General features: G+C 34.3%; 1 long non-coding RNA gene across 1 annotated transcript; it reads left to right on the plus strand.

The window, feature by feature from the left end:
* Window positions 1–4,714: 4,714 nt before the first annotated feature.
* Window positions 4,715–5,847, plus strand: LOC130463923 (uncharacterized). Its single transcript, XR_008924138.1, has 2 exons — window positions 4,715–5,058; window positions 5,544–5,847. It is a non-coding gene; the product is annotated as an uncharacterized lncRNA (long non-coding RNA).
* The last annotated feature ends 11,251 nt before the right edge of the window (window positions 5,848–17,098 follow it).

Consider the following 17,098-nt stretch of genomic DNA (forward strand, 5'->3'; position numbering starts at 1 on the left):
TCTGTATTAAGCTTTACCCAGCCCATTCTTGGAGTCAACCACCTCACAAAGATCATCTCCCTTCCTCTCTTCCTTTTTCCCAGTAATAAGTCCTCCTTTACCATAGCCCTCTTTATTTCTCCTACTCTAGCCATGAGGAACGCGTATTGGTCGAAGGGAACATCAACATTGTCATTAAAGCACCTCAGGTTTCTCCATTTCCACACCCACCATAAGGTGGTAGCAAACACAATATGCCAATCCTCCACCCAAGTTTGGTTATTTTCTTTCAAGTTGTAGGTTACCCATTCAAGAAAAGGTTTAGAAAAAATCTCGTGGTTATTGAACCAAGGAAATTTTTTCACACTTTAATTGCAGCTGGACATTGGCGAAAAATGTGATCGATATTCTCTTCAACGGTTCCACAAGTTTTGCATCGTGGGTTTTCAGTGAGACCACGTATGAACCTGTTCGAGTTAGACATCAACCTGTTCTGGAGCATTAACCATGGGAAGAAACGAATTCTCTGGGGAAATTGAAGTTTCCATACATATTGCCAAGGGATTGTGTTTGTTTCCTCGTCATCATTTCGAACTAATTGTAGTGTAGATTTAATGGTAAATCCTCCCGACGCTTCTCCATCCCAATAAATCCTGCCAATTGCTTCTGGATCATCTTGCAACTCAAAAGATTCAATTACTTTCAGTAACTCATGAGGTAATAGGTCAGCAAATAAGTCGAGCTTCCAGCCAACATTCACATCCCACATCTCTTGTACCTTCATATTCAATACCTCAGGAGGTGGGCTGCGAGTTACCTTCTTAATGAGAGGTACACTGGTAGCCCATGGTTGAAGCCAGAACAAGGTATTGTTTCCATTTCCTACTGCCGGCTTCGCTGCTCCTTGAACATTCCATAACATGATTGTAATTGAAATATTAAACATTGGAAAGTTAGGGTATTTATCATAAATGCGCAGGGGCACATTAGGCAGAATGCTTTGAAACGCCTCCCTCAAGGCCTTCAATGGGTGAACTAGTTCCATAGGTACTTGAATTGTTGACATCAAAACCTTCGGAACATGAACTGGTGGAAGGAAAAAAGTGAGGTTGAGTTCCACCTTGTGGATTAGCGGGTGAACTGACCCCATTGTCGGTCCTTCCGTTCGATAGTCTAGAAAAGTTGTACATTCCGGGGGGATTCGGACCTCTAGCGTGGTAGGTGGTTGAAGAGAATTCATGGTGGACGACTTCCTCACTTTGGGTTTGAGGGTGGGTGGGAGAAGCCAAAAGTCGGGTTCAAAATCAAATTAGGGGTTCGCTGCGCAGAGTTCTCCTTTCCTAGGGCGTTTAAATTATGGGATGGTAAACAACGAGCGTCTACGATTTTATTCTTGGGAGTTTGGTTGCTTTCCTTAAAAGGTTTTGGTCTAGGGCTAAAACTCTTCTTAGCCTGTCCTAGAGTGGCTGTAATCTTACTAGCACCACTACGTACCCCTCATCTTTCTTTGAAGGAAACTGAATCCTTTGAGCCAAGTCGAACTGTCTCATGACTAGTTAAGTCTATGTCTTCCGTATTCACCGAGTCCTGCTTAGTTAAGTTGTGATCCAACACAAAAGAGTCCTCACCTAAATCCACTGTGGGGATAACTTGATTGGTATTATCCTCCTTAATTAAAGGGATTTCCATACCAATATCTTGGACTGTAATATTCCTCTCCAAGCTAGGATCTTTCAAAACTTCCTTTTCCTTGATCGTAACCAAATTTTGTGCCCCCAAATCTTCGATGTGAACGATCTCCTTTCCAAAGTTACCCATATTAGCGTCTTTGTCCATATATTGGCCTAGTACCTCAAATCGAGATCCCGTGATTTTAGTTCCCTGATTATTAGGCTGGACTTTTTCCTTCCAATGTCTGTCTGCCGGCTTACCGGCGTTGGAGTTCTGTTGTGGTTGATCAACGGTGGCATTGGTCTTCTTATTGGAACTAGTTTTGGATTTTTGTGGACTTTTCCGTGGCGGTATTTGAACAAGCATCCATGAGCCATACTGTTATTTTGAAACGGGACTCTTAGTCCCCTGACAACTTTTCGACTGTTCACGAATCGTGCCATTGACTGCTTCCTCCTGGTTCTGAGTTGCAACAAACCTTGGACAATTATCTTCCTTGTGTCCTAATTTTCCACACTTAAAGAAAATTTGACGTAGTCCTTCATACTGGATCATCCAAACTCGTCCATTTAATCTGAACTTCGAAAGGAGAGGCTTAGTAATATCGACCTCGACACATAGTCGAATGTACTGTCCTCTACTCATGGATTCCGTATGTTTATCTATCTTTATCACCTTGCCTATCTTCTCCCCTATCTTCATTAAGAAATTACGATCAAAGTATTCGACTGATAAGTTCGGGATACGAACCCATGCAATTACGACCTTGATTGGTTCTTCATCGGGAATAAAGTTTGGCACCCATTTTCTTATCGTCAAGTAGCTATCACTGATCACCCATGGTCCTTGGGTTAAGACGAATGCGTAATCCTCCATGTTTGTAAACCGTACCACATAGTATGAGCATCCCACATCTGTTAAGGATATATCTCCCTTCAAAGACCATTTATATTTCAAGCTCCTCATTAGGTCTTCATACTGTAATCTCCTATCGAACAACTTGATAATTAAAGCATTCATCCATGGCTGCCTTAATCTCACTTTCTCCTCTTTAGATAGTTGAATTGTTGGGCATAGGGGATCTTCGTCTTCACCTTCTAATCCCTGATCATCATCTGAGATGTCTTCCATATATTCGTTCCCGCCATAGCCTACGTGGGGACTCATTCCAATACCTCCTGTGGCATTGCTGTATGACATGCCGTAACGTCGATGTCCATCCCTCTGTTGGGGTGCCTCCGGGGTAGGTGAAACATGTGTTCCACTCTCTTCTTCCGTTTCCATTGCAGACACTATGTCATAGTAATGTTTCACCTTCTTGTTCGATCGGTGTATGAGATCTGCCTCTTCCGGCGAGGTCTCAACATTTCGCCTTGTTTCGCTCTCTAACATTTCGCCTTTAGTGACTACTGGGAGTATCTAATACTCACTTCGTTCCCTTTTATTTTTTAAGTTTAGTATCATGAGCGCGATTTAACAGATAAACAGTGTGAACAAAGTTTTATTTTTTACTTAAACAATACAAATTATATTTTATAATACTTATATTTTCACTTTTATTCAAAATTTTGGGTAAATGAGTAAAAAAATTAATGTTCCAAAGGGAAAGTATTAGAGATTTAAAGGCCTAATGAATTTGATTGGTTTAAATAATTATTTGGCACGATTTTTGGCACAATATTAGGAACTTTTATGTTATAATATAAAGTAAATATTCAAAGTGTAAAGATTAAAGTCAGACACTAAAAACGGAAAATGTAAAGAATAAAAAGGGACGGAGGGAGTACTAAAAGAAATTGGGGAATAATGTGACAAATGGTATAAATGAGATTTAATTTCAGATATTGGATACCACCCTATGAAATTTTTTCTAACTAAATTAGTTGTCATCCACAGTATATATCCAACATGTATGTTTACTTAATAGGGTAAGTACGGGAAGGTCATCTTACAATCTATCGATTAATCCGATTATTACTACAAGTCGGTCTCTTGGTCATGAGATTAAAACTCATGTTAAATAAGAGATGTTAAATCACATCGTTAGTTTATCTCTTCGTTTTATTTTGAGGTGTTCACAAATATGTAATTTTATTTAAGTAAATTAAGCTTATGTCCATTAAAAAAAACAAGAATATGTAATATCTTATGTCGCACAACTCATTAGTACAAATCGCAGTATATATACTGTCCATTCTTTTTTTTTTGGGGTAAGTAAAGAAAAAATATTTCCAAAAAAAACATGCATCAAAAACATCATAAGTTTATATGAGGAAGTAAAAACGGCATGCTGTGATGTTTTTGTAAAAACATAACAACACCATTCTATGGAACAATAGTACGTATTTTAAAAAATGGTACTTTTTTTTAACGAAATATACTCTTTTTTTAAAAATAAATTGTACTTTTTTAAACGAAAGGGTACTCTCGTTTTAAAGAAATTGTACTTTTTTTAACTGAATGGTACCGCCGTTGCCCTGTTATGTGTGAGGAAACACCTCACATCCTGCCGCATCGCCGAGTTCAAGTTTCTTTACTATGTAAGTAAACTTTTTAGATAAACGGTACTACCAAACCCGAAAAAGAGATAGACAACACACAATGAATCACCTGATCAACCCACCTCGAGTCAAACCCCGTCCTCTCCATAACCGCTTTATGCCCCACTCAACCCTATTACTACGTATAATTAATCGTTCGCCATATACAATTTCAATGGTGTTTGACCGATCTCTCTTGACTTGGTGGTCTATCGTGAAAACTAGATCTTTGACCCAGTTGGTGGTTCCTCGAGAAGCTTGGTTTCTTTAGTTTATTTCCTGTAGTTTGTTTTTTTTTAGTTTATTTTATTTTGTATTTCTCTATATCTATTGATCTTTCCCTAAAATAGGGATACTAAAGATACGTGTACCTTTCCTTTATTTTTAAAAAAATCTAAAATTTCAAATAAAGAGAACCCACCATTATGTAGTTTGTATTAAAACATACTACATATACTTCACAACATTAAAAAAAATAGGTTTATCAAAAATAAGTTTTTGCCATTCAACTTTAATTATGGTCAAACAAATGGACAAACAAGCAGATTTTCCTAAATATTAAATGGCTAAGATTTACAACTATTATAATGGCTATAAATTTTGTATAGCCATTGAAATAATTTCATAAAACCGCCTAAGTTTAGAAGAGAGTAAATGTTAACATCCCATATTCTTCCTAGCATATCCGTAAGCTAAACATTATAAATATTAAACCTTTTAATTTTAATATATATCACATCAACAAAATTTTAAGATAAAAGCAGAAGAAAAAAAAAAGTAAAAATGACATTTAAGAATATCCGCACGTCAAAGATTTCTTTCACACTTTTGTTTGCCATGTCTCTCATCCTCTTTACCCATGCAGCTGGTATGTATCGTCGTTCTCTCTATCGAAAATTTACCAAGTACTTGTGTTCAATGAAAAATATTTATCATATACGAAGTATATATATGCATATTAAAAGAAAATGGAAATGATTTTTCATAAAAGAGAGATTAGAGTGCTCTTCATGATTAAAAGAAAATGGAGTATATTGCATGTTTTTACGTCGGTTTGGATTTGGGATGATCCATCACTAATCTAAGAAAGTCTAAAAATCGACAATAAATATTATACTAGTATGTCTTTGAATTAACTATGTCGTACTATATTATAGTCTTGCGAGAAGACTATCACTATCCTAACTTCTGTGTACCTATCCTTTTAAAAAAAAAACAACTATGTCGTATGATATAATTTTTCACACCCCGTTCACGTTCGTACGTTGCCCCTTATGATGTACTTCGTATACTACATACTCGTATAGGTCTTTTGTTTTGATTTGTTCTTAAATGTTTTTTAATGCGATACAGGAATTCCGGTTATGGGACAAGTGTCGACACAAGCGACGGGAAAAGAGACGGGGGGCTGTATTTCTTTAAACATTCCATGCACTTATAAATCCAATGATTGTAGTGCTCCATGCCAAAGAAAATTAGGCCCCATTCTCGACTTCTCTTTTTGTGTATATGGTGGACAATTTTGTGAATGTTGTTATGTTAAGAAAAATTAGAGCCATTTTTAGAAAGTAATTCCAAACTACCATCAATTATTTAGACATAAATTTTAATTTCATGTGATGTGTCAAAATAATATATAATCACGTTTTGTTTATGATGTTTTAGCACTTTTGATTTATGCCAAATTAGTTTTTATTCTAAAGTAGTTCCAATTTAGAAGTTTTCTTACTATTATCTTTTTTAACCTTCTCATTATTTTGCGCCAGAAAGAAACTGTTCAATAAAACCATTTAGCAACAATTTTACGTGTCCCGCTTGTGCATAGTTTAAACAAAAAAAATGATTAAAATATCAAGACATTCCAAAAATTTTATATCAAGATATTTTTAAAAAAAAATTTACATCATAGTTTAAACAAAAAATATGATTAAATTGTTCAATAAATTGGGCGGCCTGACAAGATGAGTAAGTGGGCGTGTGAGCCTGCTAAGAAAGGGGAAGGTTACTCTTCCTGGGCTTGGGCCTCAACAATAGGCTCATAATTCCCAACACAATGTTTTATATCACAACATGAGACTATCTCCTTCTCTTCAAGCTAAAGTGTTTTATGAACAAATAAAATTACCCTAAAGTTGGGATGGGTTCATACTTCATACTTCACAGGGTCTAGGCAGTGGAGAATGTAGAAATATTATTTAGTGAATTCAAATTATTAATTGAAATTTTCGGGGGGTTTCAAATGGTTAATTTTATGGAAAAACTCAAAAAAATTTAAGTATTTGCAATAAAAATTTCAATTTTGCAAATTCAAATGGGGTCAATTGACCCCTCGCTTTACTTAGTGGCTCCACCACTGGGTCTAGGTCGGGTCATCAACTCATGCACCTCCCTATCCATAAGCTATGCTAATTGTTTTTCCACAAGCATTATGGGTAAAAGGCTAGTCTTTCAACTTCAACACAAAATTACAACTTTGAATTCAATTATACATCGTACTAAATATTTCATGAGCAATTCAGGTTCAAAATACTTAGGTAGAACTAAACAAAACATAATGTTTAACTATTTAATTAAAATATAAATATTTGGTAGTGTCAGTTCTGACATTCAGTGGGCCCTAGGCAAAAAAAAAATTATGGACTCCATGTATAAATAAGGACTTCAAATTTCAAAATACGCATAGAAATCTATGAATAAGCACTTTCCGCATGTGGTATTCCCTTTGATTCAGGCCCTGTTCTTTTGGACTTTATTGCAGTTCCATTCAGTTCAGTTCAGTTAAGCTTCATTCAATTCAATTCAGGTCAGTTCAAAAGAACGGATTCATCTTTCTTTGGAGTTATTTTTATTCTTGATATTGCAATAAGTAAAATTGACAATTATTACTTCAAAAGAACGGATACATCTTTCTTTGTAGTTATATATATCTATTATTATAAATTATTATTATCATTATTATTACTTAAATATTACTATTATTATATTAATATTATATGTAATTATTGTTATTAATAAATAATTATGATTATTGTAGTTATTATTTATTATTATGAGTATGGTTATAAATGTTAACATTATTATTTTTACTATTAATATTATAATTCTTATTGATATTGCTAAATTATCACTACTACAATATTGGCATATGCGCGAGAAAAATTGCAAAATAACGATGTAAATATTTATATATAAACATCATAAGTACAACACAAATTTATTATTTATTATTTATTATTTATTATTTATTATTTATTATTTATTATTTATTATTTATTATTTATTATTTATTATTTATTATTTATTATTTATTATTTATTATTTATTATTTATTATTTATTATTTATTATTTATTATTTATTATTTATTATTTATTATTTATTATTTATTATTTATTATTTATTATTTATTATTTATTATTTATTATTTATTATTTATTATTATTATTTATTATTTATTATTTATTATTTATTATTTATTATTTATTATTTATTATTTATTATTTATTATTTATTATTTATTATTTATTATTTATTATTTATTATTTATTATTTATTATTTATTATTTATTATTTATTATTTATTATTTATTATTTATTATTTATTATTTATTATTTATTATTATTATTTATTATTTATTATTTATTATTTATTATTTATTATTTATTATTTATTATTTATTATTTATTATTTATTATTTATTATTATTATTTATTATTTATTATTTATTATTTATTATTATATTATTTATTATTTATTATTTATTATTTATTATTTATTATTTATTATTTATTATTTATTATTTATTATTTATTATTTATTATTTATTATTTATTATTTATTATTATTATTTATTATTATTATTTATTATTATTATTTATTATTTATTATTTATTATTTATATTTATTATTTATTATTATTATTTATTATTATTATTTATTATTTATTATTTATTATTTATTATTTATTATTTATTATTTATTATTTATTATTTATTATTTATTATTATTACTTATTACGTATTACTGATTATTTATTACTTATTATTTATTACTTATTATTTATTACTTATTACTTATTACTTATTATTTATTAGTTATTATTTATTATTTATTATTTATTATTTATTATTTATTATTTATTATTTATTATTATTATTTATTATTTATTATTTATTATTTATTATTTATTATTTATTATTCATTATTTATTATTCATTGTTTTATTATTTGTTATTTATTATTTGTTATTTATTATTTCTTATTTATTATTTCTTATTTCTTATTTCTTTTATCATTTATCATTTATCATATACTCCCTCCATTCCTTTTTGATCTTCCTGTTTCTATAAATGTCATTCCTATTTGATCTTCCTGTTTCTATTTTTGGACATGATTTTTTACCATAAATTTCCCCACCTTCCCTTATTTAATTCATTCACATTTCTCTATTCACCCACCCAACCCCACTTTTATGATTTTTATTACTTTAATAAAAATATCTTCTCTCTCCTTCATTTCTAGCTTTATTACTTTTCTTCATTTATTTATTATTTTCTCTTACACCCAATCATTACTCTTACATCCAATCATTAAAAGATTCCATTTTCTTATTTTCCACCCCAAACACCAAATAGGAAGATCATTTAGGAATGGAGGGAGTAACATTTATCATTTGTCATTTATTATAGGAAATTTTGGTATTTACTACCTTTAAAATACACCACTTTTGTATTTACTACCTTATGAAATTTTTATTTTAAATTACTACCTTAAACTTCCAGATTCTTTTTGTTTACTACCACTTTACAGTTTTCTCATTTTAAAATTAAGATATCTCCTTCGTTTCTTAATCGTTTAAAGTGATTCGAAGTTCATTATTTTCCTTTTTCTATAGGGATTTCATTGAGAACGTCATTTCAAAAAAAATCGTTTGATAATTCGTAACATTTTAAAATTTTAAAAATAATATTTAATTTGTTTAAACTTTTACGAAATGTTAAAAGGTAAGATCCCTATGGAATCCTTACATATAAATGAGAAGAATGAGCTTTGAATCACTTAAAATGATTAAGAAACGAAAGAGATATCTCAATTTTAAAATAAGAAAACTGTAAAATGGTAGTGACTACAAATAAAATGGAACTTTAAGGTAGTAATTTAAAATAAAATTTTCATAAGGTAGTAAATACAAAAGTGGTATATTTTTAAGGTAGTAAATACCAAAAAATCCTTTATTATATATTATTTATTATTTACTATTCATTCAGTTCTATTCAATTCTGTTCAGTTCAGCTCCATTCAGTTCAGTTCAGTTCATCCAAACAAAGTTCAGAAGAACAGGGCCTCAATACGCTTGTTTATATTTTTACGGTACATTTTCTTACATACTACTCCCTAGATATAAATCAGATGCACCCTTATTTGTATGCATGATGTCGTTATTAGAAAGATAGAGAATATATTTTCCCCTATCTATAGGATTCACGAAGAAAAATGTATGAATGAACTTGATCGTACATCTTGTAAGAAGAGTACGACAAGTTAATTTTTATATGACAAAATTCTTAACACATGCAAGTAAATTTCAGAAATGCTAATGTTTTTAAAAATTATAGGTTTCAATTTTCACCCTTTCCTCCCCCCCTCTCTCTCTCCTCGCTGCTCCACTTTCCCCACGGAGGCACCGCGACCTCCCTCGCAGCGGCCGGTGCTTTCCCCATTTCTTCTTTACTTCCGGAGGCCAAATCTCTAACGCAGTAGCAGCACCAGCACCGCAAACAGCAGCACCAACAGCACCAGCACCGCCAACAGCAGCGGCAACGCCAATCAATTTTGTGCTCACTACGTGGCTGCGTGAGAAAGACTGATGATTCATTTGTCTTTTATACAACCTGGGTTGGCCTCTTCTCTCACTTTTACGATGTGGGATGGGTTGATTTCAACTTCTAAACTGAAATTTTGAAACTGCCTTAAATTTCTAACCGTCAATTACGGAGGTTTAGACGTTTATTGCTTTACTGCTCTTTAGTTTTAGGTATTTTGTAATTAAAATTAAATTGCTAAATTTTGGAGGATATTTTCTTCCCTTATGAGTAGATATTCTTTCCTGATTTAAAGAAGATTTTAGGTTGATGTCAAAGCAAATTTTATGGGCCCATGAAGAAGAATTTGGGCGTTAGTTTATTGCAGTCAAACAGGTTTATCAATCGCTAACTGCTGTACCCGGGTACAGCCAGCTCTGGCTGTACCCCCCAAAAACGACACGCTCATATTGTTTGTTCATTCTTGTCGACTGTTTGTTCTTTTTTATTGTACTGTTTGTTCATTCTTATTGTACTGTTTGTTCTTTCTTGTTGTACTGTTTGTTCTTTCATGTTGTTTTTTAAATTCATCATCAAATTTTCATAATTGTCGTATTTTTTGTTCTTTCTTCTGGAATTTTATGTTCTTTTTTATATTGTTTGTTCTTTCTTGTTTATTTGTTTGTTTATAATAATCATATGGTTAATGTACATAATTAAACTCTTCATTAATCTTTTATTCTTTCTTTTTGTATTGTTTGTTCTTTGAATTTTATGTTCTTTTTTATATTGTTTGTTCTTTCTTGTTTATTTGTTTGTTTATAATAATCATATGGTACGTTAATGTTCATAATTAAACTCTTCATTAATCTTTTACTCTTTCTTCTTGTATTGTTTGTTCTTTCTTGTTGTACTGTTTGTTTTTTCTTGTTGTTTTTTAAATTCATTCATCAAACTTATTGTTGTATTGTTTGTTCTTTCATGTTGGCTTTAAAATTCATCATAAAATTGTTCATAATTGTTGTATTGTTTGTTCTTTTTTCTGGAATTTTATGTTCTTTTTTATATTGTTTGTTCTTTTTTGTTGAATTATTTATTTTTTCTTGTTTATTTGTTTGTTCACAATAAATATATGGTTAATGTTCATAATGAAATTTTTCACTTCATTGGTCTTTTATGTTTTTACAAGCGCCTATATTGTTTATTTCCAAATAAATAAATAAATGTTCATTTTCAAAATAGTAAATGTTCATTCCAAATAAATAAATAAATGTTCAATTCCGAAATAGTAAATGTTCATTTCCTAAATAGTAAATGTTCATTTTTGTAGTTTATTTCCAAATAAATAAATAAATGTTCATTTCCAAAATAGTAAATGTTCATTCCAAATAAATAAATAAATGTTCATTTCCGAAATAGTAAATGTTCATTTTTGTACCAGTATTTTTTCTTTCTTGTTGTATTGTTTGTTCTTTCATGTTGACTTTAAAATTCATCATAAAATTGTTCATAATTTTAGTATTGGCTGTTCTTTTTTCTGGAATTTTATGTTCTTTTTTATATTGTTTGTTCTTTTTTGTTGAATTATTTGTCCTTTCTTGTTTATTTGTTTGTTCATAATAAATATATGGTTAATGTTCATAATGAAATTGTTCACTTCATTGGTCTTTTATGTTTTTACAAGCGTCTATATTGTTTATTTCCCAATAAATAAATAAATAAATAAATAAATGTTCATTTCCAAAATAGTAAATGTTCATTCCAAATAAATAAATAAATGTTCATTTCCGAAATAGTAAATGTTCATTTTTGTAGTTTATTTCCAAATAAATAAATAAATGTTCATTTCCAAAATAGTAAATATTCATTCCAAATAAATAAATAAATGTTCATTTTCGAAATATTAAATGTTCATTTTTGTACCAGTATATTAATGTTCATTTTAAACAACACAAAACGACATCGTTTTGGATGGGGGTACAGCCAGCTTTGGCTGTACCCGGGTATAGCCAAAAATTTGCGCAGGTTTATAAGTGTAAAAAGCTGTAAAACTGCGTAGGGTATTTTAGTCATTTACGCTGGGGACACGAAAAGCGTGATTACGATATTAACCCTCCCCTCTTCCCTTATGTAATAGAGATTATTCAATTGATCTATAATCTGTTACAGGTTATCTTTGCAAAATTAATTTTAATATAATACAGAAAAAAAAATTGTAAAAGTAATTCAGACATACTTTCATTAAATAATACTCCCTCCGAATTTAAATGTTTTTCCTATTTCACTTTTTGACACTATTCACAATTGAAGAGAATTTTATTAATTACGTTCGATATATAAGAAAAAACATAGTCACGCGGGTCGTATTTGATTCGTCTCAATGAGTACTTTAACAATATGAAAATTTTATAATTTTTAGTAACACTTAATAAAGATATTAACGATGTAAAATACGCATTGGCAAATGTGCCAAAGTGAAATAGGAAAAGCATTTAGATTCAGAGGGAGTATAATAATAATAATTTATTATTCACATAATCATCCGTGGTATCGCCCGGATCCAATTAATACTTGTTTTAATATTAAACATAGTCTTAATAATTTTGGTCATCATAATAATCGGTGAACTATTTATTATTGGATCAGTTTAGCTAAACTTCAAACAAACATTTAAATCATTGCAGCTTCAAAATGTAATATTCATATCATTAATAAAGTATGTTTGCAATATAATAACATGTAGGAAATACTTTTTAAACTCTATCACGATATATCCACCTTTAAAACTGTACTATTCTAAAATGTTTGTCTCATCTTTTTTTTAATTTCAATCAAGATCGAATGGACACACAAACTGTTAAAGTATAACCTTCTCAAACAATACATGTATGTTGTGCCATAGTAATAAAGTTAATCAATTAATAAGGCTAAGGACTATAATACCATATCATTTTAAGGTGCAATTTCCTACGATTTTTTAAGGTAGAATCTCTCATTTGATAATAGGTATTGTCAGACACCGTATTTGAAATTTGAGGACGCACGCGGAAGTTTTGATGGACCCGAATTATGTAACAAAATTGTATTTTATCATTAATTTGGTAGAACACTTGTTTCTACCCTCACTCATGTTTTTGTGGGAGCTCTCTTGATTGGTTCACCCCTAAACTTATGCAAATACAACCTATTTATAGTTGTTCATTCTCTAGAATTTTCTATCTCCTTCACTAACTAGATTTTTCTAGACACTTAATTAGATATTTTTCAAGTAAATTCTAGACATTATTTTGTCTATATTTTTCTTCACATTTTACTACTCGATTTTTATATGATACATTCTAGATTTAGATTTTTCTAGATTAACATTTTAACAATATCCATATTAACTTGATAAATCTCTTTCAACCTTATATTTAAAATCTTAGGTTATAAATTCTTTTTAAAAAATAAAAAAATCACGCACCTTGAGGATAAAAGACCATTTCCTTGTGTTGGGTTTGAGGATTGGGGCCGGACGGAGCCCTTGCTGCATCAACAAAGACCGAAGGCAGTATAACTAGTAGCAATAGAAGCCAACTTAGAAACATAGCCCTAGCTACAACACATCCCTTTTGACTAGCCATTGTTTGGGCTCCCAATTGACTATCAATTGGGCCACTAAGTCCAAAGCCCAATGGCTCAATATAGCAGCGTCAGACCCACAAGCACTACATTCCAAAAGGCTATTCAGCCACCAATCAAGGCCCAAGGCCCACTTGCAATAAATGACCTAAGGGGATTTATTGTACAAACACTATAAATAAGCCGTCATGGCTCACATACCAAGGTACGTCCATTTCACGCCTTAAGACTACTCTTCTAGAGAACTTCTCTCTCTAGAATCCGAGCGTTGTTCTTACTTAGGCATCGGAGGGGCTTTCCTCGGAAACACCCCCGAGGCTAGTAACTTGTTTATTGTGCAGGTTGACTTGGACACGACACATTCGAGCTAGCAAGATCTTCAACACACACAAAAAGGGCCTTCGTCGAAGCCCATTGTTTCATCCACTTCAACACCGGAACAATTTGGCGTCGTCTGTGGGGACGAACACTTGAAAGCTCCGAAAAACACTTCACTTTTCACGTAAAAAATGGAAATTCCCAACAATGACAACCGGGTGGGAGATGTCCTTGTCCAAACGGATTCGGAATCCGATGGAGGGGAACAGCTGCACTCAGTGGCGAGATCGCAGCCAACTAGGGCCACCGCCACAACCAGCAGACCACTCCCTTCTCGAGAAGAGCTCGCTGCGGCCATGACCATCATGCAGAACTTCCTCTTAAGCGAGAAAGAACAAGCCTAGGCAGCAGCACGGCGAGAGGCGAGGAGAGCTAGGCGACAGGTCTTGCTGAACATGCCCTCGAATGACGAGGACAATGTGAGGCCCGAGCAAGATCTCTCCACAATGTCAGGAACACACCTGATGACAATGTGGAGAGAGAGCACGTGGGACACGCAGCAGAGAGCTGCACAGCAGCCAGAGTGGTTCGCAACGCCGTCTCCAACACCGCAAGCTCTCCAAAGCGGGGCAAGTGATCGCACTCGGATCCGAAGCTCGGTCCATAGCAGACTGCGACCTTCATTTCATGATAGGCTGGGTAGCCCCTGTGGGTCCAGTAGACAACCCGAAGGCAGTGGCCAGTCGAGAAGGAGAAGGAGAAGTGAACGAACTCCTAGCCCCCTACACGCCCCCGAGCAATCCCTTAGAGGGAACTCGAAGAGAGAAGGTATCAGGGCGAGGCTAGGAAAGAGGATCATGACTCCAGCATCGTCCCCATTCTCGGATGACATTGTCATGGAGACGATCCCCAAAGTGAGGCTGCCAGCACACTTGACATACAGCGGGATTACGGATCCGAGGGATCACGTCATCTCCTATGAACAACAGATATTTCTAAGTCCCTACTCCGAAGCCTGTTGGTGCAAATACTTCCCAACCACGCTGACAGGAGTTGTGGGAGAATGGTGCAGATCGTTGCCGAAGGGATTGATCAAAAGTTGGAAGAAGCTGAAGAAGAGGTTCTGTGTGCAGTTCGTGAGTAACAATCGCCCAGAACGAACCACTGCCGAGCTAACTTCTATACAGCAAGAAAGGGACGAAAGCATGCGAGACTTCATGGCCAGATTCATGAAAGAATCCACCAACATCCCGAACCTGCAGCCAGGCGTGGCAATCTTCGCCTTGAAGCACGCGCTACGGGAGGGAAAATTTTGAGACAAACTGACAATGAAAAACCCCTCCAAGATAGCGGACGTGCTCCAAATGGCAGATGCGTTCATCAGAACAGAAGAGTTCAACAAGGCCGCAGCAAGGCTAAGAGGATCCTCTGATCCGAAAGATAACAAGGCAAATCAGAGTAAGCCCGAGGGCAACTCGAGAAAGGGGAAAGAGAAGGTGGGTGCGAGAGAGGCGAGCCCAAAGAAGGATGGGAAAAAGGGTGAATTTCAACCCAAATACACCAACTACACTCCACTCGCCATACCCCGAAGATAAATTTTCAATCTCCACAAAGATGATGAAAAGTGGAAGCTACCAGACAAGCTCAGATCCAACCCCCTCCGTAGGAACAAGAACAAGTGGTGTGAGTTCCACGATGACTTCGGCCATACCACTGAGGAATGCAACTCGCTGAAGGACAACATCGAGGACCTCATTCGCCGAGGCTACCTAAAGCAATACTTGCTCGACCGTAGAACGAAGAGGGAAGAAAAAGAGAAAGAAACATCTGGAAAGCTACAAGAGCAGGCCCAGAGAAGAGTCCATGAGACCGAGGGGCAAAAGAAGAAACCAATTCTCGTGGTGTTCGGAGGACAGAGGTCCGGCCACGCCAGCAAGAAACACTTAAGAGCTCTCTCCCACCGAGTCAACTTCAGCAATGTTGGGGAGAACCAGCCTACCCCCACGAACATGACCTTCACTGCTGACGACTGCCTCGGGACCCAGTACAAACATGACGACCCGTTGGTGATCGAAATGGATCTCAACAACCACAATGTCCACAGAGTACTAGTCGATGGAGAAAGCGCCGTCAATATCATCTTCAGGAACTGTTTCGAGCAGCTCATCCTCGAAGAGGGAGAAGAGTCACTGACCAAGGTCAGCTACCCATTGATTGGATTCAATGGATCCACAGCTATTCCCCGAGGAAAGATCACCCTACCCGTCACAATCGGCCAAGGCCTGAAGGCGAGAAACGTCCGAGAAGAATTCCTGGTGATGGATTGCGACTCAGTGTATAACGTCATCATGGGACGAACCATGATCCACAAGATACAAGCAGTCCCATCCACATACCATCAGATGATGATGTACGTCTCGGATGCAGGCTTCGCCGAGCGGATAAAAGGCGACCAAGAGGTGGCAAGATCAACCTGTCACACGGCCATCCGAAAGCCGAAGCTAGGAGACAGTCCTGAGGACGAAGATGAGAAGATCCCTCCCCCAGGTGGAGAAAAAGAGGCCAAGAGGAGAAAGGCAAAGCCGAGCAGTCTGGTAAAGCCCGCAGAGGTTGATGCTCGACCAGAGACCCTGTCCCCCGAACTAGACCAAGAAATGGAAGATATTCCCCTAGAGGATGATTCAGACAGAAGTATCCGAATAGGCAGAGGCCTAGGCTCGGGACTTCGAATAGAGTTGATCCAATTGCTGAGGGATCACAAAGACATGCCAGGGATAGATCCGAAGATGATCTGTCACAAGCTGGATGTCAGTCCCGAAGCTCGTCCAATCAAACAAAAGAAAAGAAACTACTCCTCGGAGAAAAACAAAGCTATCGCCGAAGAAGTAAAGAAACTGCAAGAGGCAGGCTTCATCGAGCCATGCATATACCCCAAGTGGTTGGCCAATGTGGTCATGGTCAAGAAAGCGAATGGCTCATGGCGCATGTGCGTCGATTTCACTGATCTGAACCGAGCCTGCCCAAAAGATTGCTATCCCCTCCCGAGGATAGATCAGCTAGTGGACTCAACCAGTGGTCATGCATTGCTGAGCTTCATGGACGCCTTTTCAGGTTACCACAAAGTGTTCATGCACCCTGACGATAGAGCGAAGACCGCCTTCATCACAA

This window comes from Spinacia oleracea, chromosome 6, assembly GCF_020520425.1.
Source record: "Spinacia oleracea cultivar Varoflay chromosome 6, BTI_SOV_V1, whole genome shotgun sequence".
NCBI classification, from domain to species: domain Eukaryota; kingdom Viridiplantae; phylum Streptophyta; class Magnoliopsida; order Caryophyllales; family Amaranthaceae; genus Spinacia; species Spinacia oleracea.